We start from the raw sequence: 6000 nt of genomic DNA on the forward strand, positions 1-6000 counted from the left end.
GCTTGGCTCATATCAAGGACATACAGATCATTTATCCTTGGAGCAGACAAGAGAATCCATTCTTTTGGAATTTTGAAGCCGGGCTTCAGCACATAACATCCATTAGCATCAAAGTGAACTGAAAACTGCTTGTCACAGATTTAAGAAACGCTAAGAAGATTGTGATCAAGCTGTTGCACAAAGTTGATCTTGTCAAAGCTGACAATCCTGTTGGATATTATTCCTCCACCCGTAATATATCCGCCCTTATCTCCAGCAAAAGCAACATAACCTCCTCTAATAGATTTTACGTCGTAGAGAAGCTTCATGTCGCCTGTCATGTGCCTGGATGCCCCACTATCAACAATCCAATGACTACTGATAGTTCTTCCTGGAACACCCTGCACATGAACTCACTTGATTAGTTGGAGATGGGGACCCAAGCCATTGTGGTCTTGGGTCTTCCATTTTCATCTACAATGATAACTTCCACCTTTTGATGATTCGGAAATTGTGATGGTCCCCCTGATTCAGTAACCGTTTTTGGTTTCCAGGTCTGTTTTGTTTTACCAGTGTTATTCTTTAAGATTTTAACTTCATGGTTGTCTGAAGTTTTTGAATTGTCTGGTTTTACAGAAACAGATGTTTGGTTAACCACATCGGTTTTAATGGCTTTTTCAATTTTCTTGACCTGTTGGCGTTTCTGTTTCTTTTCCCTTTCTTTTACAAGGCGGGAATCTTGTTTTACAGAGACAGATCGCTTACGGTCAGTTTGGTCACGGGGAGCATCAACCTTTGCTTTCAACTTATGAAGATATGGACAATTTCGAATTATGTGTCCAATTGTACCGCATTCAAAACATGATCTTCGTTCAACAAACCCCGAAGTATCATGTGGTCGTCTTGCCGATGATGATGAACTTTTTGATCCCGAGGTACTAGGTTTTGAACTGCTTGGTTCATTTCTTTTCTGAACAGTTGCTTTCTTAACAAAATCTAAGTTAGATTGGTTTTCAAATGTTTCGATTTTGTCCGTTCCCTTAGATTTCACAAAGTTCACATTTTTGTTCTTCTTTTGATTCGGCTTCTTTTGACCTTGAGCCGGTAATTTTCCTTTTGGCTTGGTGTGACTTTGCTGTTTTTGCACTGTTGGTAATTTCTTATTGCCAAATTGTTTTCGAACTTCGGCCTTTGGAATAGGAGGGCATTGTGTTACTGTAACACGTGGTCCTGTCTTTCCCAAAAATTTACTTGTCGAATTTTCAAAGACTCTACTGATTAAGGATTGATTAACATTCTTAATAGGAAAATCTTTGTCTGAATAAATTTTGTCATCACCAACAAGAGTGTATAGCAAATTCACACTCTCCGACCCTTCTGCAGATGAGGACTTGATTGCAACAGTCTTAGCGGGTTTTGCAGGAGGATCACATAGAATATGATTCTCAAGAGGTATGTCCTCTTCTTTGATTTCCGCATCAGACTTTGCTGGTATAGTATCATCGGATTCATCATCAGAAGAATCAGCATCCTCAATAATAACTGGAGGATCTTGATTCAGTTCAGCAGAAGACACACATGTATCTACTGACACGTCTGAATCTAATGATACTTCTTTCTTGTATCCAAGTCCTGTTGCAAATTCCTTAACGTCTAGAGGGACAGATGGTTCAAAGAAAGTTATATACTCCTCGTCAGGCGTTGCATCATAATTGTGTCTCACAGGTGGTGGACATTTCTTGTAACCTATGCATGTGACATCTCGTTTTTCTTTCTGAACGTCAATGATGTGATCCAACACATAGCTAGAGCTCAAATATCTGTCTAGCTTAAGTTGGATTGCCTCACTTTCAGTTTTCACACAAGCCATTTCTTTCTGCATAATCTCAAGGCGAGTTATATACAAATTAATGTCAGTTTGTTTTCTGGAAACCATTTTTGTTATCTCGGTTTTATCTTTCTTTAATTTTTCAATTACCGACTTAAACTCCTTTTCATGGTTTTCATAAAACATGTTGGCTTCAGTGCACTTCGAAAGATCCACGGTCAACTTCTGATTGTGGATAAACGTCACATCATATTTCTCTTGCAAAGCCTCGTGTTTGCTTTGCAATTCACACCACTTGGCATTCAATAAAACATGTTTGTCTTGCAAGTCAAACAAACTAGCTTGTAAAGCATCATGTTTGCCTTGCAACTCAGACATGCTTGCTTCTAAATCAGCACAATTAACACTCATCCTAACACAATTATCACAAATAACAGCAGTGGGTTCATCGACACATACCTGACTTGATGAACTGTCGACATTAGCCATAAAGGCTGAATGGAGAGAAGACGAAGAATAAGCAGTTTGATCCACCAAAATAGATCTTCTTTGAGTTCCTGCTGCAGCTTCTTCCAAAAGCTCATTAATATCTGCATCAACTGACGCACTTGATGTGTCATACACCTGATCATCGCCTGAACTCGAGGATTCTTCATCTGAACTTCTACTGTAACCAGAAGAGTCGTCATCCTCAGAAGATTCACCACCATTGGCGGAAGATTCTCCACCACTGGCGTGATTTAACGCCTTCACAATTTCAGCAAAACAGGCTGTTCCATCCGGAGCATCACTACTCAACTGGATTGACCAATCACAACCTTCATCTACTTGAACCACAAGTGCCTGGTTGGCATTTGATGATCCAGCTTGGCTTTGGTTGTTGACAGGTATCAACGTACACTCATTGTTCCTGTTCTGGTTCTGCTGGTTGCCTTGGTTCCTGAAAGGATTCTGGTTCCCATGCTGTGCCGGCTTTGTGCATTCCCTTTTAAAGTGACCCCGTTCACCACAGTTGAAGCACTTCTGTGACAACCCGAACTTTCAAGGTCGGTGACGTTCTATTTTGCGACCTTTACTTCCTTACTTCTCGTTATCTTACTCTATATGTTAAAACGTTCTGTTTGTATAACTGCGATAAACTTATTCGAACGATAACGTATTAGTTAATGTTTTGGCTTTTGGGCCGCACATCTTCTGGGCCGCATCTTCACATTTTAAAACCCGACAATGTATCGGCCCACAGCATGGATCGCCCAAGCCCATTGCACACTTCGCACAATCCTCACTCTTGTATAATTAGATCTCGGCCCACCCAGTTATCGTAGCCCAAAACACCTCTTGACCGGCCCATTTGTTATTGTTTTTGGTAAAATAATGTGAGGTTGCGTAACCCTCTTTGCATTTATCATATTATCTCAATACCAAGTTGCAACAAGAAACCCTACCCTCTCAACATATTGTGACGGCAGAACCCACCCCCCCTCTTCGAGATAGTATTTTGATCATTCAGGTTTCTGGTTAGTGGTTCTTACTTGTTGACTTTTATACTTGTGAGATAATTATTCATGTATGACGTAAACGATGATTATGTGCCGAATATGTGAATTTCCATTGTGATAAATATCCCATAACATTACATGTGAGATATCTTGAAAGTGCAGCCAATTTAGTCAAGGATTAATTAATGTTGTCGGTAATGGTCTTCATAATTTGCATGTGAATTGTCAGTGATATATGATTGTTTATATGAGTACAACTTGTAAATGTTATGCATGTGCTTTAAGACAATATTTGATTAACTGATCTTATTCAAAGTAATCTGTTTAATATTGATTATCAATATTGTATGCATGTGACCGGTATCATAAATTAATATCGTGACATCCTCGGCCGAAGATATACCTGTTGATGAGTATGATTTTTGATAAAATAATAATTATGATTCTATGTTGGCAACAATCGGCATGGTTACGAATATATGGGTGCTGGTTATGAACTAGGACCTTAGGTGATGTTTGTGTAATCCGAAATAGATGTTTCTTACGGATAGTTACTTGATAACTTGTTGCGATGTTGAATCACTAGATCCACGGTTAGCGTGAGTTAGGATGTATGGTTCATGGTTAGGGTTGGGTGGTGATAAGGATGTGACAAAATAATCATGGGTCAGGTCTAACTGATTTTCGGTCATGTTAATAATTCGCATTAATAATTGGAATTAGGTAGGGGATTGATAATCGATGAATTGATTGTGTATAATTGGTAGTGAAACCAATCCAGTGAACAAAAGACCAACTGTTTGGGTCACTCACACCCATTCTAATGCATGTTGGGCCACGCTGATTAAAACATTTTTGGATGGGCTTGGAATCGAGTGGGCCGCACATTAGGTGTTAATGGCAAAAGGCAGTTGGGCTGGGCTTAGACGTAGGCAGCCCAAATGGCACCCTTTGTTTGGGCCGCATGGTTGAGTTGCTGTTGGGTCGAGTTGTTATGGACCGAGGTATGGGGGACTGGTATAACTCAAACTGCAAAAATTAGTAGTAAGGGTAACTGAATTTGCGCAGGGATGGGTCACTCGTACACACACGGGCACTTGTAGATGAAATATGTTGTGGACTACAAACTAAGGTTTAGGCCGAATGATTCATTGGGCTGCACACCCGTACGTTGTAATTGAAATTGGAACCCGGATATGCAAAGTAAACTTGTGTGTGGAACCATAGACTTTGCTAACATGAACGGTGTGTAACGTGGTTAACTACTGTGACTTGCATGAAAGATGTGAATATTTTATGAATGTAACATGTATGAAGTGTGATAACATGCGTGGTGCAAGGTGAACATGCTTACGGCTAAAAACTTAGTACGGCTTGTGTGGCATTACATGCTGTGTTAGTTATTACTTGTGCAATGTGTACTTAAGGGTAGTAACATGTGTAACTATGAAACTGACTGTCACTGGTAACCCTAATAGGATTGGCTGACCAACTGTAAACAGGAAGTCAATCTTACCGAGCAAACCAAAGGTGAGTTCACTGCACTTTTCTAAGCATGCGTCCTGGTGGTTTGGGACATCTGGTAAACGTTTCTGAAAGGAATACTGGGTAAACTGTTTAATCGGGATGTTGGTTATTGAACACAGTATAAATCATGTAAGACCCCGTACATCTACCGTGTTGCTGAAGAAGCAACGAGGTATTTAGTTGATAGCGCTATTAGGTTTGGCACCCTCACACCGGGCCAAAAGGACGGGCGTGAACTAATTACCTGGACTTCATGACCAATGCCTAGTTAGGGGCATTGGGGTTGGGCATTCACATCGTGTACATATAAGACCCCTTACATCTATTCAAGGTTGTTTGATACCTTGACATCATGACCAATGCCTAAATGGAGGCATTGGGGTTGGGCATTCACATCTAGCCGCCATATACGGTAATCGAGTAATAACAACATCAAATCAAATTATTGAACTGTTGAATCGGTGAACTGTTTTATACACATACCTGGTAACTAAACGCATTAACAAAACTTTGAACTCACCAGCGTTGTCTGACACACTTGTCTGCATGCTTGCAGGTTGTAGGTTTATATCATTGGGTCTTGCTGTCTGAGATGCTGGAGTGGTCATGGGTCGTGATACATGGAATCTCAAAACAAGCTTAATGGTTTATGTACACATGGTTTACGCAACACTTAACAAATGAGTTATGCTTCCGCTGTATACAATGAGTGATACGTAACGTTTGTAACCCTTTATGTTAATGAGTGAGTTTTATTTAATTATATTCATGAGTTCAATGTGATTGGTGGCTTGGATCCTGGTATGTCACACGCCTCGCGGGGATTTCCGCATGTGGTGTTTTGGGGGTGTGACTGTTTGGTATCAGAGCCACTGGTTATAGTGAACTTGGTTTTAAAACGTTTTCATAAAACCAGACTATAACCGAAATCGACCATGACACACAGCTCCAGACCGCAAGGTTCGTTCCTCGTTTACTATTGCATAGTACATCTAGTGTTTGCTTATGAATAACATCACACGTGAATGCACACTTAGCACTGCAGTATGAACTTCTATGTTACCAACCCATGTTACGTGTTTTAAGAGTGCTACTCTTCTTGAACTTTCATGACCTATGTTGTGGCGTCATCTGTCTTATTGCTCGAATTCGGGGAACCTTTTAGCG

This window comes from Helianthus annuus, chromosome 13 (genome assembly GCF_002127325.2).
Source record: "Helianthus annuus cultivar XRQ/B chromosome 13, HanXRQr2.0-SUNRISE, whole genome shotgun sequence".
Classification (NCBI taxonomy): Eukaryota; Viridiplantae; Streptophyta; class Magnoliopsida; order Asterales; family Asteraceae; genus Helianthus; species Helianthus annuus.